We start from the raw sequence: 27,501 nt of genomic DNA, 5'->3' as shown, positions 1-27,501 counted from the left end.
TGAAATTTTATTTTGTTTTCGTGTGTAGTAGTTAAAAGTTTTTAGCTGTGGCGGAATTACCGAGACAGTCCCGTAGACTTCGGGGCAAGTTTCCTGAGATTGTTACCGGAACATATTTGTTAAGAAAACTCCGTAGATCGCGGGGTGGATCTCCTGAAGACATTCCGGGTCAGTACGAAGGGTTGAAGGTCCTTGTAACTCCTCCTAGTGGCAGTAGAGTAGGTTCACCTGAAGAAGGAGAATCTTCCTTGGTAGTCCATTCAGATTACCAAAGTTTAGAGACAGGTTATAATCCCGAAGCTGTTACAGTTTCTGAGCTTGTTGGTAGTTTTTCGTCTACTAGTGATACAGGCGAAGAACCTAAAATATCTGAACCTGTTACTCCGACTTCTAGTGTTCCAGATTCACCGAGAATAGAAAGAATTATCACCGAAAATCTTCCTACTGGTTTGATTGCTATAGAAGAACTTGCTCCAGAGGAAGAAATAGGTGTCTCTAACCTTGAAGGTCAACTTACTATTGATCTAAGGGAGCGTGAATCCATGTTTTACAGTCCTCCTAGAAGTACTACTTGGTACCTTTCGTTAACCAATTATTTAGACAACTCAGGGGTAGGTTTTTCTACACCTCATACTCCTTTTCCACCTGGAGGTATTTATACTCCTGCAAATATGTCTGGTCAGTCGTCCGTGTTTACTCAAAGTCCTGAATCTTTCTTACACGGCGGTCCTTCTGTTCCCACCGGGTATCAATCACTTTCTGGTACCTTTGCGGGGGCATCTCCTCAACCCGTTGATCATGGGTTCTTAACTGGAAACAGTGGTAATATACCATTGGGTGTAGGAGACATTTACATGATGTCAGGTTCAGTTCCCGTTTCCCAACCTCAAGGTGGCCAATTACCGCCTGGGGGGTAGCCTCAGTTAACGCCTGGGGGGCAACCTCAAGGTACACAAATCGTGTCTGGGGGGCAACCTCAAGGTCAATATGCACCTATGGTGCAATACATGCCTCAAGGTCAACCCCAGCCTCAATATGTACCCCAGGGTCAACCTCAGTATCAATATCAACCTCAAGGATGGCAACCTCAAGGATGGCAACCTCAAGGGTATCAACCCCAAGGGTATCAACCTCAAGGGTATCAACCCCAAGGGTATCAACCTCAAGGGTACCAACCTCAAGGTCAAGGTCAACCCCAGTATCAGTATTTACCTCAAGGTTATCAACCTCAAGGTCAATACTCGAGTCAAGGTTATCAACCGCCTCAAGGTCAGTCATATGTTCCAAGTATAGGAACTGCACCTTACAATTATCAATCCTATCCTCAATCCGGTTATGGATCTCAGTATCCTCAACCTGTTACGGGTCAATACCCTGGAATGTTAGTGTGGGATCCATCACAGGGTCAACAGGTGTTGCAGCCAAGTATACAGTCGGTACCTCAAGCTGGACAACCCGTAGTTTCTGGTCCACCCCAGCAACCGCAACCTGTCCAGTCAAATGTTCAAACTTCTGTAACTTCGGTAGTTACTCAGCTGCCAATCGCACCTAGTACTCCATCTCAAACGACTGCTGCAACTACCGCCACATCTACCATACTTACTTCTGGAGTATCGACGGCTCCAGTTTCTACTGTCCCTGTGACCACTCCTCAGACATCTTCACCGTTGTCTGGATCTACGATTCAAACCACGGTCCAAATGCCTGTAGGTCAGCCTGGTATAAGTACGGTTGTCACTACTCAACCTCAATTTGTTCAACCTCCGTACCAGGGACAGTACCAACATGGGCAAGCTGTCCAACAGCCGGTTTACCAGTATCAACCGTATCCTGGGTACACTTATCAACAACCTCAACAACCCCAGTACGGTCCGGTTAATCCTGGTTTTCCAGGAGGATATAATATCCCAAATGCGACTCCTGTTCCTAGTTATCCTGGATATCCTCCTCCTGGGGCTGGTATTGTGACCCAAAGTTTTAGAGATCCTAACCGGCAGTTACCGTTTATTGCAACTTTGGATTTACCAGACTTGACGCGCCTAACGAACGATCCAATTCAATATCTTCAGTTCTGGCCGCCAATGCCAAATAAGTTGCCCAGTGATATACCCAAGTTCGAAGGTAAGTCTGGAGAGGATCCGTCCAATCACGTGATGACTTACCACCTCTGGTGTGCTTCAAATTCTATCTCAGATGATTCGATCCGCTTACGTCTTTTCCAGTGTACACTCATTGGTCTCGCGGCCAAGTGGTACATTGAGTTACCACGGGCCTCTTTTTACAATTTTAGCCAGTTAGCTACCTCGTTCTTAACTCACTTTCAGTTGCCGGTCAGATACGATAACGGCACGGAGTTATTAACTTCACTAAAACAATCGACGTCCACGTATATTTCTGATCACATTCATGAGTGGAGACGTCGAAGAAGGCTAGTGAAAGTTTTTATCCCGGACCAAATCTGAGCTGAATGGTTTGTTAAATCATTATTACCGAAGATTACTGAAGATGTAGCTAAGGCCGGAGTAGTTACTGAGGAGCAAGTTATTGCTCAGGCGCAATACCTTGACTTAGTTTATACTCAGTCGGGTACGTTACACGAGAAGATTCTGGATCTTCCAAAATCGAATCAAATTGCTGCTGCTCCTTCGGGATCTCATGCCGCTGATGGTATGATTGGTATCGTGAATACAAAGAGCAAGAAGAAGTCTTCCAAGGCTTCAACTACTCCTATTATCACTTTTCCTGATTCCCCGACAGGAGAGTCTTCTCCTGAACTTACCGCCGATATTCACGCTATAGAGATATCTACGGCCAAATCAAAAAACGGTGGAAAGAAGAAAGGAAAGAAGAAGGCTAAAGCAGACAAGGCTCCGAAGGAGAAAACGAAAAAGTCGGAAACCAATGACGAAAAACACAAACCTCGATATCCTTGTCTTATTTGTGAAGAGGATCATTTTACGAGAGATTGCCCTCATCGGGCCGAGGTTGTGAAAATAGTCAAAGGTTCTCCCACTCCTGCTGTGTTAAAAAATCCATTTCCGGAGCAAGAGAATAAGATGATAGGTTGTTCCTCGAATTCCAGTGAAGAACCCATTTTGATGATGTCTCATGTGAGGATTGCGACTCGATCGCAAGATTATGGTAGTAAGGCTCCTGTTGATGGTAAGGAAGCAGAATCTTCTCATTCTAACCCATCAACCTCAGCTCCTGGTTCCGATCCACTACAGATCGAAAAACCTAACCCGGACTTAGTAATTAAACCGCCCGCCAAGGGTGTACTTCGAAGGTCTGCTTTCAATCCACATGCGAGAGCAGCCCAGAATTACAACATTGTTGAGGACTTAGCTGTTTCACCCTCAGCAATGTCGGCGTTAGAAGTGCTGCAATCATGCCCAGCACAACGAAAATTACTTTTGTCGGTTATCGGAGCTGTTGATGTTCAGGACCCGAACCTGATAATCTTTGATCTAGAAAATAGTACACCACGTCTCCCCCATCAAATGGCTTTCCAAATTCCAGTGATAGTCAAAAACAGGCCTATTCATCGGACTGTGATTGATGAGGGAGCCTCTACGTGTATTATGTCGATTCAATGTTGGAGATCTCTTGGTTCTCCTTCGTTGAACCAATCCCCCACCATCCTTAAGGCCTTTGATGGCCGTGGGTTCCGTCCGTTTGGTATTCTACAGGAATTTCCTATAGGGGTAGAAGGTAAAACCGTTAGTCTGGATGTGGAGGTGGTTGATGCCCCTATAGACTACAACCTTCTTTTGGGTCGAAGTTGGTCATATGCTATGACAGCGGTCTTTTCATCGGTCTTCAGAGTAATTAAGTTTCCACATAACGGTAAGATCGTGACTATTGATCAGCTGACATACTTTTCATCCGACCCAGCCTCTTCAGAGAGTATCCAGCATGTCGGTAAGACGACAATCCATTATAGGGACGTTGGCGTAGGTTTAGTTAAAGATTCCGGTTTACTGGGAACTTTTCCTCTCCCTCCACTCAGCGTAGATCCTTCATTTGCAACAATTCATATGATTACATCAGAAAACATTATTTATGATGATCCTTGGATTGTCCCATCTGAATCTGAGATAGACTCATTCGGTGATGCTATGCCTTTGAGTCCATATGAAATTGCTTATGAAGCTGTCATGTCTTTTACCGACTCGCGTTCAACCGAAATCGACCAAATGAATGTGGTCAGTGAAGAATCACTTTTCACCTCAACCTTAGAACGGATAGCGTTTCCCGAAGTTGTGTCATCTGACGAGCAACTTCGCGAAATCCTAAGTGTAGACGATCTACCATGGGAAGATCTCCATCACAGATCTTCGTTTTTACCTAAGGATGATGCTTTTGAAAATGATTTTTCATCTATCTTTACCGCTGAATATGTCAAAGACGCTCAGGATCCAACGAAACATTCTGATTCAGAGTTGAATTTAGGGAATATTTCTCGTACTATTCCCATTGATATTTCAGTGAAGCCCGGAATTGAGGAAAACATTCATATAGGTGCCACATGTACAGAAGATGAAATCCAAACTTACAAGGCCCTATTCCAAGAATTCCGCGATGTGTTTGCCTGGTCTTACGAGGAAATGCCAGGAATCGATCCTGCCATTGTTGTTCATGAAATAAAGACCTACCCGGATGCTAAACCCGTCCGGCAACGGTTGCGTCAGATTCACCCTCGAAAAGCGGTTGCGATTAAAGCAGAAGTTGAAAAGCTGTTGAAAGCAGGTTTCATATATCCGATCCCGTTAACGGATTGGGTATCGAATATTGTTCCGGTCAACAAGAAACAAGGAACAATAAGAATCTGTATCGACTATAGGGATATAAATCGAGCTTGTCCAAAAGACAACTATCCTACGCCTTATATCGATCAAATTATTGATGATTGTGCCGGAAGTGAAATGTTTTCCTTTATGGATGGTTTTTCGGGCTATAATCAAATCAATATTCTACCTGCCGACCAACCAAAAACGACATTCATTTGTCCATGGGGGACATTTGCTTATTGCAAATTACCTTTTGGGCTTAAGAATGCCGGGGCCACTTTTCAACGGGCGATGTCTTACGCATTTCATGACATCAAGCACATTGTGCAACCGTACCTCGATGATTTGCCTGCTCATTCTTTACATCGAGCTGATCACCTTGTCCACCTACGAGCAATCTTTATAAGGTGTAGGCATTATCAAATTCGGTTGATTCCCCACAAGTGTGTTTTCTGTATAGAAACAGGTCGATTGCTGGGATTTGTTGTTTCAAGAGCCGGCATTCGCGTCGATCCCTCGAAGGTCGAAGCTATCATCAAATTGCCTCCTCCTTCGAGTTTGCGCCAACTCCAAAGTTTGCAAGGGAAAGCGAACTTTTTACGCCGATTCATCCCGAACTACGCCGAGGTCACTAAAGGTTTTACACGGTTGTTGAAACAGAACGCACAATTCTTTTGGGACGAGATTTCCCAACAATCTTTTGATGCACTAAAACACGCGTTGACCCATGCACCGTTGTTGCATCCTCCCAACTACAACCAGGACTACTTCTTATACCTCGCAGCTTCGCATTCCACCATTGGAATGGTGTTAGTTCAAGAAGATGAATTCGGAGCGGAACATGTGATATATTATCTTAGTAGGACCTTAAATCCCACTGAGTTAAAATATTCGCATGTGGAGAAATTGGCCCTGGCAGCCATTCAAGCTGTCCAGCGTTTTCGTCACTACATCCTTCTTCGTAAAACTACAGTTATTTCGGATTGCAACCCTATGATTTATATTTTGACAAAACAACTGCTAGGGGGCAAGTACTCTAAATGGATCGTTATCCTGCAAGAGTTCGACTTGGAGTTCGAGAAGTCCAAGTCTAAGAAATCCTTAGTTTTTGCAGAATTGATGTGTGATTTCCCGTGTGCTGACACAGAGACTGTGGCAGAGGAGTCCATTGCGGACGAATCTTTGTTTCTTATCAGTACTGTAGATCCGTGGTACGGAGATATAATCATCTATCTCCAAACCCAAACCTTTCGGCCTGAAGCTTCCAAAGCGGAACGTCGAAAAATTCGGTTTCAATCCCAGCAATACAAAATTATTGGAGATACACTTTATCGCCGGGGGGCAGACTTAGTTTTTCGACGTTGTTTAACTCATGAAGAGGCTGAGAAGGTTTTGAATGATTGTCACTCTGGAGCATGTGGCGGTCATATGTCTGGGTATGCCACAGCTCAGAAGGTGTTGCGCGCTGGCTATTTCTGGCCGTCTATGTTTAAAGATTGTATCATTGCAGTCCGGAAGTGCCACAACTGTCAAGTGTTTGATCGCAAGATGCGCACACCACCTGCTCCTCTCCACCCTATAATTGCCGTTGGTCCATTCGCCAAATGGGGTATCGACTTTATTACTTGTAACCCTCACTCGGCCGGGGGGCATGCGTATATCATCCTCGCGGTTGATTATTTTACTAAATGGGCCGAGGCGATGCCTACATTCGACGCAAGCGGCAAAACGGCTGCAGTTTTCGTATTCAATCATATTATAACTAGGTTTGGTGTCCCACAAGCAATCATTACTGACCATGGGAGCCATTTTCGAAACATCATGATGACTGAGCTTACAAGCCAGCTTGGTTTGCGACACGATAGCTCTACTCCTTATTATCCGCAAGCCAACGGTTTGGTTGAGTCTATCAACAAAGTTCTGGTTATCATGATCCGACGAACCATTGGTGTTCATCGGTCGAATTGGCACAACATGTTATTTTCAGCGCTATGGGCATACCGAACCTCAGTGAAAAATTCAACAGGGTTCACTCCTTTCCAGCTCGTTTATGGCTTGGAAGCTGTGTTACCCATTGAATGCGAAATCCCATCACTTCAAATGGCTGTCGAATTACTTCCAGCTACTTCCGAAGAGGAGAAACGTTTATTGTACTTAGCTAAATTAGATGAGACTCGACGTGACGCTACATTGGCAATCGAGACTCACGCGAAGCGAATGAAAGCTCAGTATGATAGAAATGTGACCCCTCGAAGTTTTCCGGAGGGAGACCTAGTGCTATTATATGATCAAGCTAACGATAAGCTAGGTGCTAGAAAATTCGTTCCTATGTGGCATGGACCCTACATTGTAAAGCGAAAGCTAGCAAAAGGGGCTTATGAGCTGGTTGATTTTGATGGGGACTCTTTGGGTAAACCCAGAAATGGACTTTACCTAAAGAGGTATTATGCTTAAATGGTGGGTATGGAGAATTTTTAGTTAGGTTAGGTTTTCTTTCTAGCTAGTATGTTTGTTAGTTAGTTAGTGTGCTTAGCTTAGAGAGTGTGTTTTTCGTCGTTATTCTGGCTTATCTTGGTTTTACTCTTGATATTGCAGATGTCGACGCCTCTCCAAACATACATTGGATTTGCTGATGGTGCTTGTCGTAGTACACGGAATATCTCTTCCGCAGCTTGGGTTATCTATTCGCCCTCTGACGAGTTAGTTTCTATGCATGGGGTAAGCCTCGGTCAAACAACGAACAACATTGCAGAATACAGTGCAGTGGTTGAATTATTATCCGAATCTATTTCATTTGGAATTCGACGTTTGATAGTGAGGTTAGATTCTGAACTTGTTGTATTACAGCTTAATAGAGTATATGCCATTAGAAATCCTGTGTTATTAAGGTTGTTTTTGAGAGTGCGTCTCTTGGAACGTGAATTTGATTACATTGAATATCAGCATATTCCAAGGTCTTTAAATACATTAGCAGATGCAATTGCTTCTCGAATGTTGGACAGACATTTACGATAATCATGCAAGTAAATTTAAAAACATTTCATCACATATGTTAAACAAGATAAGCCGGTAATAGTGATATATATATAGATAGGAGTGTGTCAAAAAATATACATCGTCTTCGATCATAGGTTGAAAAACACCTTATGATCGGCAAAATGATAAGTACAAAAAGCCAAAAATGTCATATGTGTCTACAAAAGTGACTAGTCAATCACTGGTGGTGCTCCCTATACGACACCACTGCACGGGCTACCTTACACAAAAACCTCCTAAACGGTCCAGGGACTGCGACTACATAGCGCTGAAGTCTGATAGGAATATCATCTATGGTAGTCTCAGGCATATCCGCCGTCAGACGCTCTAGATCCTGCTCCAACTCAGCTAGTGACTCTGCAGCCGCGTCCTGTGGGGCCGGTACCGGTGCAACTGGATGTCTCCTCTCAAAAGGCCGGAGGTTGGCTGGGCGTTGTGGACCAACATCTGCATTTTAAAAAAATTTTACTATCAGTTTTGAGACGATATATATAAAAAACAAAAAAAAATACATAATTTGAAAACTTGTGAAAAATAAAGTACCTCTGTCATCCCATTGTTCTCCCTGTGGAAGAACCATGTCCGGATCATGTCGAAAATCTACTCCGGCATACCTAAAGTCCTGGATCGAAAAAACCTGGTTCTCTAACCAGTGAAAATAACTATCAGAGAATCGAACAATCGCCGCGCCCTCGTCAGGATGCCGGGCCATCACCGTAACCCATCGTATCAGCTTTGGCTCCCGAGGACCCAAGATATCAACAGTGAGTTGCTGAGGGATCAGCATCGGAACTCTCTCTAAGGCAAAGCTCACGACTAGAGGCCCATATCCAAAGGTCTTCAGTCGTCCGTTCTTTGGCCTAGTCAGTTGGCTCTTCATATTAGCTGACACAGCATCACACCAGTTGAAAATGGTGCCTTGGTAACAGTCAATCGCCATCCGCATTTGGGACCCGGAAGCAATATGTAAAGCGGCTGCGCCGCAAATTCTGGTAACCGTGAAAGCTATAACTTTGAGTTCACGCAGAGAGATGTGTTTGATTTCCACGCCTTTCGCATGGTGTGCATTAGGTGTGCACCAATCTACCCGGAGACTAGCAAGGGATTGGCCACCCGGCCTAGTCCCGGCTAGATTGAGTTGCTCACCTCTATTCGGCAAGCCAGTGAGAAAGTATATATCAGAGGGCTCTATCTCGAGCTAGTGCCCTCCGATGTAAAAGCATTGTTCTTGAACGTTCCATCTCTCAACCAACCATTCTAAGAATCTTACCTGAGCCCTCATGCCAGGTATGGCCCAGTATTTATATAACCCGCATGCTTTTAGGGCATCAATGGAAGGTTGATGTTCAATTGCGGCTAAATCAACGTCCTCGTGCTCTCTTTCTCTCCAATCCAACATGGTGAGTGCCCTACACACCAAGAAACAGAGATTAGAATTAATTTGGGAAATTTTTAATGGTTGATTTTGGAGTTTGGGGTTTCAAATTCCGCGTTTTGCGGAGGACGCACCCCGCGTTTAGAACACAGGGCGTCGGGACGCAGCTGGCCTGAAGGTGGGCTGCGTCCCCCGACCTTTTTCCTGTACAGGAAAAAGTCGGGGGACGCAGGTCACCCGAAGGGCACCTGCGTCCACCGCAGAGCGCGCTTTGAAACCCAAAACCCCCCAAAAATCAAAACTAAAACCTAAAATACAATTTTAATCGGATGAAATTGAAGAGTAGGATGTTGTAAAATACCTGGAAGAGACGGCATTCGATTCTGACGGTCGGATTTTCCGCAGCGACCACGGGAAGTTTCTTGCCAAAAGCCCTTTTTTCAACCTCAACAGTAAAATGGTAAAAATGACATGGTAAAAAGTCTTTTTATAGGTTTTTTGGATGAATTTGTTCATTTTTCACCATGGAAGGATGTTTTTCGATGTATTTTTACCTATCTTAAACAGGTATGAGTAATGTGTCGTTTTTGTGCAGGACAAAGGGATTTAGAGGGAAAATTGTCATTTTTCACAAACCAAAATATCAGAGTCATCTTTTAAGCCCTTTTCTAACTCCTAAAAAATGAAAAGATTGCCGAGCGTTTCTTTTACACTCGTTAAAACGGAATTAAAAGACGGTCCCCTTATAGCTCTTTTCTGACCGTAAAATCAGGAAAAGATTGCCGGGTTTTTGTCGTTTCAAACTCGATACGGAAATAAAATGACGTGTCCTTGATCGCTTTTTACTTTTCAGGTCAGTGGCACTAATTATGAAAGTACTCCTTGGTCGCAAGATCAAGCGGTTCCCCCAGGTATTATTTTATACTTTTTCGGGCTTGAGGGACACAAATCTACGAAAAAGTTCAACTTGGAGTCTTCTTAAGTTTTTCAGACTCTCTAAAATTGAAAAACGTCGAGTTTCTCCTATACTGGACTCGTTAAACATTTCACAGTAAAGGACCTGTTCAATTACAAACGGGAACGAACCACTCCTTCCTAGGGTTCGAATCAAAACTAGGTTGGACTCATCCGAAGGATGAGCTTATAATCAAGCATATGTTATCCTCCTCAAGCTTGTTAAAAATAAAGAGGTACTTGCCAGAAATGGTGGGGGAAAAGAGAGAAGAATGAACCTGTTTTTTATCTTTTGTCTCAGAAGAAACTTTATTACCACTCTTGAACACGACACTTTTCATTCACCTGGGTCAGGAAATCCTTTACTTCACAGTTGATCAAACCACTTTGAAAGTCTTTAACCGGGTTCCGGGGATTAACTTTGAGTTATTCATCACCAAGCCATCTTCGTGTCGTTATGTGTTCAAGAGGTCTGCAAGCAAAACTTTCATCTGCAAAATACTTGTCATCCGTTTGACCATCCCTGAGTCAGTCCTTACAGCAACATTTCTTCAACTTGAACAATGATTTCGTGTTGCGGGCTTGCCTGCAACGGGTCGCTTTCTATCGACATCAGCACATTATCTAGAGAGATGACTTAGAAATCATCAGTACCTTGAAGTCTGCATGCATCAATGGCAGGTTTCTCGCCTTTGACGTCAGTTTACATCATTGACTTTCGATCGAAGGATTCCGTGAAATGTTCGACATCAACTCATGCATTCACATCTCATGGATTGTACTGGGTACTTTGAGAACCATTGACATTACTGGTGGTCTCTCTCACGCTTGTTAACAGTTTACATCATCGACTGGTAATCAAGTGGTTTCTACCATGTTCGACATGAACTCATTTATTCGCATGGCTAGAATTGTACCAATTTGGGAAGTAGAAATGAAGACCCTGGATCTAGTTTCCACCATCCAGGCTGCGAGGAATTTTGTATTCATTATCTAAGTAGACTCATCATAAACAGATGGCTGCGCCCATACTGTGTCTACAAAAGTCTATGATTATGATGTACTGCAAAATCATTCCTGTATCAGAGTAGTTAGTCTGTTAGTTAAAGTTTTAATCTGAGTATGGGAATGCCTACCTCAGTGATGATATAATCTTATACATGTATTTTGTGTTGAAAATTGCAGGTTCTGACCAGGCTCTCCACGAGATAATCCTTGAAATGATAAAGTGCTTCACCCTTCCTAGATAATACAAAACCCTAATCTATTACAGACTTCGCACTTTAGGGGGCAATCTGTTACACTAAAAAATGTCACCATGACTATTTACAGTTAGTATGGCTCAATCAACAGTCATGCTATCCTCTTAGGCAAGTCTTATGCCTCTGCTCTCCATGTCAAACTCCAAAAAGAGAGAAAGTCTTTTATAAATGTATTTATCTCTGGGGACGCAGGTTATCTCAACCTTACCTGCGGGGACGCACCCAATGTTCACAAAAGCTGCGTCTTTGGATGCTCTGTATGTAAAGGGGCAGGTGCGTCCCCCTGTAAAGGTTAAAATGCGCAAGTTTCATCTTTAAAAAGTCACTTGTGGTCATTTCTAGAGCATTCTAGAAGGTTGTTCGACGTGTATTGAGCGCCTCCAGATGGTTCATGCACTCCTACCAAAGAGGAACTTATCCCATCAATGAGGGAGCTATCCCATCCAAAGAGGGGATTATCCCATTGATGGTGGACCTGATTAACTTCCTCTTGAGCACTATAAATACAGGCATTGGGCCAGAAGGAGGAGAGGTTGGAAGCTATACATTTCTAAGGGTAAATGCTGCAGGAATTAGGACTCCCATTTAGAAGCTTGTGAGGAGAGATTGCCATCTTTGCTTGTTCTATTTGGAAGTGGGTGAGCTTTGTCAAAGTAAAGGAGAACTCTTGATGGACCCTGGGAGGGACTTGCACAACACCAAGGCTCAGGTTGTATTTGTTCCTTTTGTTACCTATTAATGCAAATGAGTCCATTCTTCTCAATAACTTGTTATTTATGAGTTGTTTCATGTACTCCTTGGTCTATGTGTTAAATATGTTTTATTCTATGAGATTATCAAGTGCTATTTAATCGTTTGATTGTTAGTGTATGCAGGTTTCAAAGTGAAGGAGGAGCTCATCCGGATCAGCGGAGCTGGACTGCTACAACAGCGTTGGATTACAGGTAGGATCTAAACACTTGATTTCTTATATAGTAAATGCATGTTTAGAGAAGGATTGCTCTTGTTTGTCTTGTTTGTCACTAGAGAGTCTTAGGCTCCTAGGGAGGTTGGTTGTGTCCGCACAATCGACTCTTTCCGCCTGACAAATTTGTCAGGCGGAAAGAGTCGATTGTGCGGACACAACCAACCTCCCTAGGAGCCTAAGACTCTCTAGTGACAAACAAGACAAACAAGAGCAATCCTTCTCTAAACATGCATTTACTATATAAGAAGTCAAGTGTTTAGATCCTACCTGTAATCCAACGCTGTTGTAGCAGTCCAGCTCCGCTGATCCGGATGAGCTCCTCCTTCACTTTGAAACCTGCATCCACTAATAATCAAACGATTAAGTAACACTTGATAATCTCATAGAATAAAACATATTTAACACATAGACCAAGGAGTACATGAAACAACTCATAAATAACAAGTTATTGAGAAGAATGGACTCATTTGCATTAATAGGAAACAAAAGGAACAATTACAACCTGAGCCTTGTTGTTGTGCAAGTCCCTCCCAGGGTCCATCAAGAGTTCTCCTTTACTTTGACAAAGCTCACCCACTTCCAAATAGAACAAGCAAAGATGGCAATCTCTCCTCACAAGCTTCTAAATGGGAGTCCTAATTCCAGCAGCATCTACCCTTAGAAATGTTTAGCTTCCAACCTCCTCCTCCTTCTGGCCCAATGCCTGTATTTATAGTGCTCAAGAGGAAGTTAATCAGGTCCACCATCAATGGGATAATCCCCTCTTTGGATGGGATAGCTCCCTTATTGATGGGATAAGTTCCTCTTTGGTAGGGGTACATGAACCATCTGGAGGCGCTCAATACACGTCGAACAACCTTCTAGAATGCTCTAGAAATGACCACAAGTAACTTTTTAAAGATGAAACTTGCGCATTTTGACCTTTACAGGGGGACGCACCTGCCCCTTTACATACAGAGCGTCCAAGGACGCAGCTTTTGTGAACATTGGGTGCGTACCCGCAGGTAAGGTTGAGAGAACCTGCGTACCCAGAGATAAATACATTTATAAAGACTTTCTCTCTTTTTGAAGTTTGACATAGAGAGCAGAGGCATAAGACTTGCCTAAGAGGATAGCATGACTGTTGATAGAGCCATACTAACTGTAAATAGTCATGGTGACATTTTTTAGTGTAACAGATTGCCCCCTAAAGTGCGAAGCCTGTAATAGATTAGGGTTTTGTATTATCTAGGAAGGGTGAAGCGCTTTATCATTTCAAGGATTATCTCGTGGAGAGCCTGGTCAGAACCTGCAATTTTCAACACAAAATACATGTATAAGATTATATCATCACTGAGGTAGGCATTCCCATACTCAGATCAAAACTTTAACTAACAGACTAACTACTCTGATACAGGAATGATCTTGCAGTACATCATAATCATAGACTTTTGTAGACACAGTATGGACGCAACCATCTGTTTATGATTAGTCTACTTAGATAATGAATACAAAACTCCTTGCAGCCTGGATGGTGGAAACTAGATCCAGGGTCTTCATCTCTACTCCCCGAATTGGTACGATTCTAGCCATGCGAATAAATGAGTTCATGTCGAACATGGTAGAAACCACTTGATTACCAGTTGATGATGTAAACTGTTAACAAGTGTGAGAGAAACCACCAGTAATGTCAATGGTTCTCAAAGTACCTAGTACAATCCATGAGATGTGAATGAATGAGTTGATGTCGAACATTTCACGGAATCCTTCGATCGAAAGTCAATGATGTAAACTGACGTCAAAGGCGAGAAACCTGCCATTGATGCATGCAGACTTCAAGGTACTGACGATTTCTAAGTCATCTCTCTAGATAACGTACTGATGTCGATAGAAAGCGACCCGTTGCAGGCAAGCCCACAACACGAAATCATTGTTCAAGTTGAAGAAATGTTGCTGTAAGGACTGACTCAGGGATGGTCAAATGGACGACAAGTATTTTGCAGATGAAAGTTTATTTGCAGAGACCTCTTGAACACATAACGACACGACAGATGGTTTGGTTACGATTTTACCCAAAGTTAATACCCGGAAACGGTTGAAGACTTTCAAAGTGGTTTGATCAACTGTGAGGTAAAGGATTTCCCAACCCAGGTGAATGAAAAGTGTCGTGTTCAAGAGTGGTAATAAGGTTTCTTCTGAGACAAAGGATAACAAATAGGCTCATTCTTCTCTCTTTTCCCCCACCATTTCTGGCAAGTACCTCTTTATTTTTAACAAGCTTGAGGAGGATAACATATGCTTGATTATAAGCTCATCCTTCGGATGAGTCCAACTTAGTTTAGATTCAGACCCTAAGAAGGAGTGGTCCGTTCCTGTTTGTAATTGAACAGGTCCTTTACTGTGAAATTTTAACGAGTCCAGTATAGGAGAAACTCGGCGTTTTTCATTTTTAGAGAGTCTGAAAAAACTAAAGAAGACTCCAAGGTGAACTTTTTCGTAAATTTGTGTCTCCCAAGCCCGAAAAAGTATAAAATAATACCTGAGAGAACCGCTTGATCTTGCGACCAAGGAGTACTTTCATGATTAGTGTCTCTGACCTGAAAAGTAAAAAGCGATCAAGGACACGTCGTTTTATTTCCGTATCGAGTTTGAAACGACAAAAACCCGGCAATCTTTTCCTGTTTTTACGGTCAGAAAAGAGCTATAAGGGGACCGTCTTTTAATTCCGTTTTAACGAGTGTAAAAGAAACGCTCGGCAATCTTTTCATGTTTTGAGAGTCTGAAAAAGGGCTTAAAGATGACTCTAAGGTTTCACTTTTTCGTAAGTTTTAACGAGTTCGAAAAAGGGATAAAAATGTACTCATATGGCCGACTTTCAATTTAATTTACGAGCAGGAAAAGACGGAAAGAACTCGGCATTTTCATGATTTTAACGAGTCTTGAAAATAACTGAAACTGACTCGAGATAGGTTTCATTTTTACAAAAGCTTGAAACAGAGTAAAACTATGCTTCATAGTAGTTTCATTTTTACACAAGCTTGAAACAGAAAGAAAACTGTGCTTGATGCCCCCTAAGCATAACTGCTAGAGCGCATGCCCCCCCAGCTTCATTTCATTCAACCAGTTGGATGAAATGAAGGCTGAGTTACGAGATCATTGAAAGACTTGACCCAAAACTGTAAGAAAACTATGCAAAAACTGAAATAACTAACCTAAAAATACAACTTAACATCTATGAGATCTAGTCAAACTCTCGACTTAATTAGAGGAGGATTTGTTTCATTTTTTAATGAGCTTGACACAGGAAAAGAACTATGCTCGGATTCGGTTTCATGTTTACGTAAGCTTGAAACGAAAAACTATGCTTGTTATAAGTTCGCATGCCCCCAGCATAATGATGCAAATCAAGGTACATGCCCCCCAAGCTTCATTGCATTCAATGAGGTGGATGGAATGAAGCTTTACTTTCAAGATCTTGGAAAGACTTGTGGGAGTTGTTTCATTTTTTAGTGAGGTTGACACAGGAAAAGAACTATCCTCAAAACCCTTGTTTCATTTTTTAAACGAGCTTGACACAAGATAAGGAACTATGCTCATAACTACTCTCTACAATCTACCTAACAAAAAACTCTACTCTAAAAACCTTGATTCATTTTTTAACGAGCTGGACACAAGATAAGGAACTATGCTCAAGAAATTCACATGCCCCCAGGATAATGATGCAAAGCGAGGTACATGCCCCCCAGGCTTCATTGCTTTCAAACAGATGATGGAATGAAGGTTTACTTTCAATATTTAACTTGAAAAGGGAGTTGTTTCATTTTTAAGGGGGTTGACACAAGAAAAGAACTATCCTCATACCTGATTCATTTTTTAACGAGGTTGACTCAGTAACAGGAACTATCCTCAAAACCCTACTTTCTACAAGCTATCTACATATCCTAAAATCTAGCTGATTCATTTTTTAATGAGGTTGACTCAGTAAAAGAACTATCCTCATACTAACCTATTTCATTTTTTAACGAGGTTGATACAGGAAAAAACTATCCTCGTACACACTGATTCATTGTTTTTAACGAGGTTGACACAGTAAAAGGAACTTTCCTCACAACATCCAGTTTCATTTTTTAATGAGGTTGAGACAGGAACAAACTATCCTCACACACCCTGTTTCATTTTTTAACGAGGTTGACACAGGAACAAAACTATCCTCGTAGACCCTGTTTCATTTTTTAACGAGGTTGACACAGGAACAAAACTATCCTCGTAACTACTCTCTAAAATCTACCTACTTAACCTACCCTTGTTTCATTTTTTAACGAGCTTGACACAAGACAAGGAACTATGCTCAAAAAGTTCGCATGCCCCCAACATAACGATGCAAAGCGAGGTACATGCCCCCCAGGCTTCATTGCATTCAACCAGATGGAAGGAATGAAGGTTTACTTTCAATATTTAACTTGAAAAGGGAGTTGTTTCATTTTTAAGGAGGTTGACACAAGAAAAGAACTATCCTCATACCTGATTCATTTTTTAACGAGGTTGACTCAGTAACATGAACTATCCTCATACCTGATTCATTTTTTAACGAGGTTGACTCAGTAACAGGAACTGTCCTCGCAAAATCCTACTTACTACAATCTACCTACATATCCTAAAATCTAGCTGATTCATTTTTTAATGAGGTTGACTCAGTAAAAGAACTATCCTCATACTAGCCTGTTTCATTTTTTAACGAGGTTGATACAGGAAAAAACTATCCTCGTCCTTGATTCATTTTTTAATGAGGTTGACTCAGTAAAAAGGAACTTTCCTCACACTCACTGATTCATTTTTTAACGAGGTTGAACAGTAAAAGGAACTTTCCTCACGCAGCCTATTTCATTTTTTAAAGAGGTTGATACAGGAAAAAACTATCCTCGCTACTCCTTGTTTCATTTTTTAATGAGCTTGACACAAGACAAGGAACTATGCTCATGACGTCCAGTTTCATTTTTTAACGAGGTTGAGACTAGAAGGAACTATCCTCACGCTCACTGATTCTGGCTTCCAACTGGAAGAAAGACATGTCAATGGACACACCTTGATCATGGCTTCCAAGAGGTCTTCATCAGAAGGAAGAATACTTCTTTGGAAGGAACACATGTCAAGGGACTCAAAAGGGATAAGAACATCGCGTTCAAATAATCCCATAGAGTTATCCATGTCAATTACCAGATCTAAATCAAAGGAAGATGAGCAAACAGTGGGAGGCTCACTTACATCGGTAACTGAAAACATGGGACCAGTCGCCACATAATTAACCCGTGGCAGGGTAGATACCACTTTAGAATCAGGAACATTTAGGGGTGTCATATTATTGGTAGTTGAAACAAGACTAGGGAATGAAAGCTGGTCTACAGTCACAATACTGCCATTGTGAGGGAAAGACATCACGCGAAAGAGTGTCGATACGACAGCTTTCATTGCATAAACATAGTCTCGCCCAAGGAGTAAATTGAAATCCAAGGGACCTCGAACTACCATAAGATCAATACAGACAGTTTTACCTTCCAAGGTAATAGAAAACTTAGGAAGGATCCCTAAAGGTTCACTAATGGTTCTGTTAAAAGCTTTCAGATTCTGCATAATAGGCGCAAGCTGAGGGGAACCCAAAGCTTTCCAAACAGTTGAGGATAAAATACTAACAGAAGCACCCTCATCTACCTGAGTACGATGTATGTCCCTACCACCAGCCTTGACAATGATTTGGAAAGGGATGGAGGAAGGAAGACGAGGTTCTGTCAGTCTATTCCAATCAAAGGAAAAGACCTCAGTGCTTGGAGGGGGTTCTGTAGAAACAGGTGAAATGCCCCCCGGCATAGAAGAATCTGATGTAACAAGAAGAACCTGAGCGGTATGAAGTTCACTCTCTAAAGGGAAAGTGGGATCGACCGAATGTGAAATTGAATCGACCACTTGATCAACTAATTGATCATCAACCTGAGTGACATGAGTTTCACTCTCCAATGGGAGAGTGAGATCGACTGTACTTGAATTTAGATCAATCACTCCGTCAGTTGACGGTAGGTTGGGAGAAAGTTTACGGTAACCAGTTGGAAATTCTTGTTGTGGAACAGTAAGGTTTTCCAACAATGTTGAGGCTTCATCCATGTGAGGGCAAATGTGAGTTTGATGACTCCTTTTGCATAACTTACAAAGAAACCTAACTTTACCCTTTTTCCCAGGAACCTGACTATCACTGGTTGATGGATCAATGGAAAGTTGATGAGATTTTTCTGACCATACTTCCAAGACCTTTGGAATACCAGGACAATTGACAAGGAAGTGGTCACCCTTACAAAGCTTGCAAGGGTATTTGGGTTTACGATGCATGTCGGAATTTTCCTCAACACAACTAACACTTACAACCATGGTTGGTTGGTTGACTTCTTTCTTATCTTGCTTCTTCTTCTTCTTCTTCTTCTTCCCTTTCTTCTTCTTCTTAGCCTCCTGGTTACTAGCATCAAGGCTTTTACCAGGCGAAGAGGAAGAAATGGAGGAATAAAAATTAGGCGAAGAAGGTAAAGGGTCAACAGAAGGTTGGTGATGTTGAGATGGTGAACTCTGTTGAGGTGAAGCATCCGGTTGAGATGGAAAAAATGGAGTATTTTGGGCCAACGAAGTTGAAAATAACCATATCGGTAAACCTATTGTAAATCCAGGTAATGACAAAGTAGCCATATAAGGAGGACCAACATTTCCAAAGTAAGGAAAAGTACTAGGATTCTCATTAGGAGGGGTTCCTAGGTTGATAAATTCCGGAACATTTGCCATTATATTCAACTTCAGTGAATTTTATTAACAATTTAAAACTAAAATTAACAATTCACAATTCACACTTAACAACTAAAATTCACAAGTCACACCTATGGTCTCTAAAAGTAAAAACAAACAAATTAACACACGCTATCAAATCTAGGAGTCAAACCACACACAAACAGTAGCCTTCCGGACCGAAAACACTAGTTGGTGATGAAATCCAACATCGCCGAATTCAGTACAGAAGTGGTGGGCAGAACAGTTACCCTGGCAACCTGCTTAATGAATAGACTGTACCAAGTTCCTCCACTTTAACCGTCTCGAGTGAAGTGAACCCCCCAGAAAATCCAAGTGAGTCTAGCCGACGTCTGCTCCAGGTACAGTGGGATCTTCCCTCCACCGTCACCTTGGGTAGAACCCTAAAGATAATGGTCACTAAGGTTACCAACCACAGCAAATGCACCTGGGGGAACAGTCTACACTCCGACAGCATGCAAGGGCAGAGTATCAAGCTCAATCCCCTTGCCGGCTCCTTGACAATAATCCAAGGTTTACCGACAAGTGACCCCTAGCTCCTCGACAATGGTTAATCCGAGGTTTACCGTTTGTAATACGTGCGTGTCTGGCGTCGTTCCCAACGATGGAGGATTGATCCCCTCACTGGTTTGGACACGAGCTCGTGCTTCTCCTTTAAGAGGAGCTTTCCCAGAGTACAAATGAAACAATTGGATTTATCCTACCACAAGATGAGCTACTTGTTTGGTTTTGCTGTCTTGGAGAGTTAATTACTCTCCTACTCCAAGACACTAGCCTGATCTATATTGGTGTTTCAGAGCCCTAGAAATGTAAAAATTACTAGATGAATTTTAATTAAGCGCTGTGTTATTAAGGATGTTATTACTCAAATGGGTAAATGGATACGAAACCAATGGTGTTATGACCCGACTCAACTGAATGCAATCGAATATGATAATGTAATATTTTCAATTCGATGAATCCTATCTAAAGTAAGGAGAGAGTTTCCATTCACTTCCAACAATGCAAAAAATTGATCACTAAGAGAAAATACAACAAATTCTCTAATGCACTAATTTCATCAAGAAAAACTAATGCAAATCAATTCCAAACCAATTTTTATTTTTTTATTTTTGCGTAAATTCAAATCAAAGAAAGCTGATCTAAATCTACGATTGATTTTTCAGAATGTAAACTATGCAATGGTAATCTAAGCACAATTCACTTGAAAAGTATGCAAATGTAATGTATGCACATTTTTCATTCATATTCTGAAAATGAGAATTCTAATTATGCAAATGTGATCTATGCAAGAGAATTCTCAAACACAAGACGATTCTAATGTGATCTAAGAACCAATCAAGTGCAAGTCGAGAAAACTGGGTGAGAGTTCCAAAGATCAAAACATAAAAACACTCAAAGGCGATTAACACTCATACACAATTTTGCAAAATTGTGAAATGACTGAGAGAAACCTCTAAGTAATGACCAAAGGAAAACAAATCGAGAATTTCTCAAGAAAGAGACTCAAAACACCCAATTGATGAAAGCTTAGAGCCGAAATGCCAATGAAACAAGCCTAGGTGAAGATTTCTGACAAGAGACTAATGGATCTGGGCAGTAAAAACTAAGAAAAAGTAAAATCTAAGAGAAAAAATGCAAAAAATGGATTTTTCTTAAATTTTAGTAGGGGACGCAGGCAACCCGTTAAGACAGGTGCGGGCCCGCTCTGTGCATACAGCGACAGTGCGTCCAGGGACGCACTGTGAAATACTCAGAGGGTGCGTCCTACTAGAAAATTCAAGAAAAACTAAATTGAATCTAACCCTAAGCTAACCCACCCAAAAACAAAGTCACAGAGCCAAAAACCATAAAATAAATGACTTTTCTCAGAGCAAAGTTGCATACAAAGGAAAAGACTTTCACATCAATGGAATCCCCAGTGGAGTCGCCAATTTGTCAGGCGGAAAGAGTCGATTGTGCGGACACAACCAACCTCCCTAGGAGCCTAAGACTCTCTAGTGACAAACAAGACAAACAAGAGCAATCCTTCTCTAAACATGCATTTACTATATAAGAAGTCAAGTGTTTAGATCCTACCTGTAATCCAACGCTGTTGTAGCAGTCCAGCTCCGCTGATCCGGATGAGCTCCTCCTTCACTTTGAAACCTGCATCCACTAACAATCAAACGATTAAATAGCACTTGATAATCTCATAGAATAAAACATATTTAACACATAGACCAAGGAGTACATGAAACAACTCATAAATAACAAGTTATTGAGAAGAATGGACTCATTTGTATTAATAGGAAACAAAAGGAACAATTACAACCTGAGCCTTGGTGTTGTGCAAGTCCCTCCCAGGGTCCATCAAGAGTTCTCCTTTACTTTGACAAAGCTCACCCACTTCCAAATAGAACAAGAAAAGATGGCAATCTCTCCTCACAAGCTTCTAAATGGGAGTCCTAAATCCAGCATCATCTACCCTTAGAAATGTTTAGCTTCCAACCTCCTCCTCCTTCTGGCCCAATGCCTGTATTTATAGTGCTCAAGAGGAAGTTAATCAGGTCCACCATCAATGGGATAATCCCCTCTTTGGATGGGATAGCTCCCTTATTGATGGGATAAGTTCCTCTTTGGTAGGGGTACATGAACCATCTGGAGGCGCTCAATACACGTCGAACAACCTTCTAGAATGCTCTAGAAATGACCACAAGTAACTTTTTAAAGATGAAACTTGCGCATTTTGACCTTTACAGGGGGACGCACCTGCCCCTTTACATACAGAGCGTCCAAGGACGCAGCTTTTGTGAACATTGGGTGCGTACCCGCAGGTAAGGTTGAGAGAACCTGCGTACCCAGAGATAAATACATTTATAAAGACTTTCTCTCTTTTTGAAGTTTGACATGGAGAGCAGAGGCATAAGACTTGCCTAAGAGGATAGCATGACTGTTGATAGAGCCATACTAACTGTAAATAGTCATGGTGACATTTTTTAGTGTAACAAGGTTGAACGAGAGTTACACCAAAAATACATAGTGACAGAACTGGAAGGAGAAAATGAGGCCATAACGTACAATAGCAGCATTGTAGGCAATTACGCAATAGATTCTTTCCTAGGTAATTTCAATGCTCATATTTCACCATACTTAGAGAATTCAGTTGTATCCCAAGTTGAAAATTTCTCACAAACTGATGACTCAAAATGTTTTAGTTTTTTAGATAATTCTGTAAATACATCTTTATTTTGGAAATTATATTTTGACGGATCTAAATCAAATGAGGGAGCAGGAGCAAGATGCGTTCTGATTAACCCAGACGGGAACAAGATTATGCTCACATGCAGACTTGAGTTCGATTGCACGAACAACACAGCGGAGTACGAAGCCTTGGTTCAAGGCCTATACAAAGCAATCGGATTGAACGTTAAGTATCTTCAAGTCTTTGGAGATTCGGAGATCGTGGTAAAACAAGTACGTAACACCATACATTGCCTGTCAAGTCATTTAAAGCATTATCAATCATTAGTTCAAGATCTCACTACACATTTCGTAGCATTCAACATCTCGTCCATTCCAAGAATTCAAAACGCGAGTGCAGACCTGTTAGCTAACGTAGCCTCTAGACTTATCCCTTCTGAAGATTTTAGTCCTGATAGGTTTTCAATAGAATTGATCTTTAAACCATCCATCCCTGACAATATCACCAATTGGAGAGTGTTCAACGACGATCCCGACATCGTAAATTTCCTTACTTCTGAAGGATCCTACTCAAATCAGATAATCGACGAAGACCATCATGATCACCAAATACAACAAAATAGCTCTGACAATGCTATACCGAAATCGGTGGTCAAGCTAGAAGATCTATATGATTTGAAAAGTCGGTTTAAAAGGTCCGCCAATGCTAAACTTTGCAGTTCTACCCTGAACTATGAATTAGTAAACCTAGGGACCGATCAGAAGCCACAGAACGTTAACCTAGGCCAGGGCCTAGCCCCTGAAGAAAAATCAGCATATATCCGTCTTCTGAGACAATACAAAAACGTTTTTGCCTGGAATTACGATATGCTGAAGACTTACAACACTTCTATCATTCAACATGTTATCCCTATGATTGACAATGAAAAACCTGTCCAGCAGAAGCTCAGAAAAATACACGCTAACCTAGAAAATCAGATAAAAGCTGAGCTTAATAAGTTGTTGAGAGCAAGAATAATCTTCCCCGTCAGGCATTCTAAATGGGTATCCAATATGGTGCCCGTTAGGAAGAAAAACGGAGACATTAGAATCTGTATTGATTTCCGAAATCTCAACAAAGCCTGTCAGAAAGATAACTTTCCCCTCCCACCTATGGAGCAAATTCTACAGGCAGTAGCAGGCTCAGAATTAATGTCATTCCTGGATGGATTCTCAGGATACAATCAAGTACTGGTGCATCCCGATGATCAGTTAAAGACTACGTTCCGAACCAAATGGGGCACTTATGCATATCGGAAGATGCCATTTGGTCTGATCAATGCCGGAGCTACCTTTCAGAGAGCCATGGACATCGCGTTTAAAGGGTTAGTCAATAAATCAGTAGTGATTTACCTGGATGATATAACAGTGTACTCCAAAAATCGAAACAACCACCTCAAAGATTTGAAGCAAATCTTTCAAAGATGCTTGAGGTATGGGATTTTGCTCAACCCAAAGAAATCTTTCTTTGCGTTAAGCGAAGGGAAATTGCTCAGATTCATTGTGTCGAAATCCGGTATTCACATAGAACCCGACAGAATCAAGGAAATTTCCGAAATATCCATACCTCATAACAAGAAAGCTGTGCAATCCTTCCTTGGACAGATCAATTTTGTCAAAAGATTTGTCCAAGATGTTTCACGTATTATTTATCCCTTACAAAATATGATAAAAAAGAATTCAACTTTCAAATGGGGTCTAGATGAGCACGAAGCATTTAACTTAATCAAACAAGCTATCATCGATGCTCCATCTTTGGCCACCCCAAATTTTTCAGAATCTTTCATCTTATATACTTTTGCCTCAGAGAAATCCTATGCCGCGATTTTGACCCAAGCAAATCAAGAGAAAGCGGAAGCTCCAATTGCATTCTTTAGCTCGAACTTACAAGGTGCTGAAATTAATTACTCAGATGTAGAGAAACAAGCATATGCTGTTTTCAAAGAAATCAAATATTTCAGACCTTTCTTGCTTAAAGCCCACACCAAAGTCGTAGTGCCGTTTCCAGTGGTAAGAAACCTTTTGGTGCAGAAAGAAGTGGGCGAGAAGAGAGCTAATTGGGTTACCGCTTTACAAGAATATGATCTTGAGATCAAACCAGCAAACATCGTAAGAGGTCAAGGCTTCTGCAAGATGTTAGCCGGAGCATCGCAAGTCCCAGAGAACTCATCTGAAGAGGTACAAGCATATGAGGTAAGCCTAAACGATGCAGAATCATTATATGCTGACACCATTTATTTTCTTAAGAACGGGTATGCTCCATCACATCTGGATCATGCCAAGAAAAGAGCTCTGAGATTAAAAGCTAAACAATACCATCTCATAAATGATGTCCTGTTTAAAAAGAATTACGATTCTGTACTCCTTAGGTGTCTTGAGAAAACTGAGGCCGAAAAGGTTTTGCAGGAACTTCACGATGGACCAGCAGGTGGACACTATGCCGGAGATGCGACTGCACACAAAATCTTGCGTGCAGGATACTCTTGGCCCACGCTGTTCAAAGACTCATACAATCACGCAAGGAAATGCCAAGTCTGCCAGACTGCTGCAGGAAAACAAAGGAAACCATCCATGCCGCTACAACCGGTCAACATCGACCAACCATTTAGTCAATGGGGCTTGGACATAATAGGTGAGATCGTTCCTCACTCTTCTAAGCAGCATAAGTATATCCTTACAACAACTGATTATTTTACCAAATGGGTAGAAGCAGTTCCTCTCAACACAGTTCATTCTGAAAACATTATTGAGTTCATAGACCAATTTATCATAACTAGGTTTTGATTTCCAACGGCCTTAATGTTTGATAACGCTTCATATTTTTCTGGAAATGCTATGACTGAGTTTGCGCTTAAAAGAGGGTTCAAACTGAAATATTCTGCCAACTACTATCCGCAAGGTAATGGATTGGCTGAATCAACGAACAAGAACCTAATCAGAATTATCAAAAGAGCAGTTGACCAAAACCAAAGGAATTGGCACAAAGCACTGGTAAATGCTTTATGGGCTGATAGAATCACAAAGAAAGCTTCAATCGGCACTTCTCCCTTTAATTTAGTTTATGGGAAGGAAGTGGTTCTTCCGACTCACTTAGTCATTCCCTCTTTGTCTTTAGTGCAATACATCGATGAAGTACCTACTTCCTCATTACAATTAAGACAAATGGAAATAATCAAACTAGAAGAACAACAAGAACAAGCTAGGAAAACCCATGCACATCACCAAGCGCTAATAAAATCTTCTTTTGACTCAAGCATCATAACCAGAAAAAACTTTCAGATAGGTGATTTAGTTTTGAAATGGGATAAGGCTCATGAAGAAAAGGGAAAACATACGAAATTTCAGAAGCTGTGGCTTGGCCCTTTTCAGATTGTGGAAGCCGTAGGCCCATCTACATTTGTATTGCAGGATCTGGCAGGAAGGAGAGATTCTTTACCTGTCAATGGACTGATTCTTAAATTATATTTTCCATAGAAGATAAATCTTCTAATTTTTGTAGGATAGATTTAGTTTTTAGTTCTTATTTTTGTTTTTCTTTTCTCTTTTGAATAAAACCCGTTGTGGATGATCATTTAAAAAGGATTCATGAAAGAGCACGCCAATTCTCTATCAAATTTTGATTTCGCTTGTACAAATAGCAAATTTTTTTAAAAAAGTCTGAATTTTATTATTGACAAATAGAGTTAACTTCACTTTGATTACGATACTCGTTTCAACCTCTAAAGAACTTTGACAAAAGCAACCTCTGGTAAAAGAATTGTTTTGTATCAGCACCATGAAGGGTATCATCAATAATAAAATAAGCATTCTCTGCAAAGCTGTTGTTTTCAAAAACTCTATTATTATCGTCCAGAGCTTTCTTAAGGAAAAACAATGACTTCCTCCCTGCAAAAAGGAAACTACAGCATCCAGAGAAACAATCCAAGCAAAACACTATATCTCAAAGAATAAGAGGTCTCATCACGAGCCGGCTTATCATGATCACAGATATTATAACTTGCTGACTTCGCCAATACTGTCTATCAAAACAGGGCAACGACTTAAGATTGTTGCAATCCAAAGACAAGAGGTCTCATCACGAGCTGGCTTGTTCAGCACAAGTGTAAATCAGGTGAATGACTGTGTCATAATTTGGCCACCAAACCAAGACATGGTTCTTTAGAGAATTAAAAAAGGAAAAGTGTGTTAAAAAGGATTTTTCTCTGGAAATGTTGCGAGTAACCTCAAAGCAGGAAAAAGGATCATTGCTGGATAATATGGTAACCCTGTCGAGGCTATGGACGCTTGCGGGCAGCAGAGGCTCTACCTACGACAAATGAGCATACTTTTAAGCCAGTACGCAGAGAAGACCTTATTTTATCTTTTATCAAGACCAAGTAATGTCTGATGCAAGTGCAAGAAGAAACCCGAGGAAGCAAGAAATTGAGATGTAAAAAGGTTGAGACAAAATATCGTCGACAAGGTGAGGGGTAATCTACTCTATCTGTCCATAACAAAATTTAGACATATAATTTTTTTTTTGCTGTTTCGGAAGTGAACGGTCAATAGAAATGCAGAGATAACTGGTTCTTCACAGTGAATCGCCATTGTTGTGGTCACCAACAACCCCCCTCTTTATTTGATATTAGTAATAACATCAAGCAAAGGGGGACCCTTAGCCAAAAAATCCAAAAAATATTTTTGTTTGAAAAAATCTTTTGTATCAACTCCCTAAGAGCTATATCGCGTCGCAATGAAAAAAAAGAGCGCTTGCCCAAAGCGCACAAACACACTGAAAAACGAGCGACGCGAGAACCCATCGCATCGCGAGCATCAAAAGCGCTTGAAAAGGGAAAACCTGAAGAAACACTGACGGCCGATATGCGACGTCGCACGTCGCAATATCGCATGAGCAGCACGAAGTGACAAAGCGAAAACCTTGCGATCGTGCGATATTGCGATATGCGATTTGCGACCATGCAAAGCTGCGATCTGCGACCTATGGTTTGCGATGAATGAGACTGTCAATGGCTACAACGCCACCTATTTACATCGCAATTTTCAAGACTGCGATGCAAATCGCAGAAATCATTCATCGCA

This window comes from Pinus tabuliformis, chromosome 7 (assembly GCF_031772625.1).
Source record: "Pinus tabuliformis cultivar Carrire ecotype Pingquan chromosome 7, CPIR1, whole genome shotgun sequence".
Classification (NCBI taxonomy): domain Eukaryota; kingdom Viridiplantae; phylum Streptophyta; class Pinopsida; order Pinales; family Pinaceae; genus Pinus; species Pinus tabuliformis.
Note: the sequence above shows the minus strand (reverse complement) of the source record.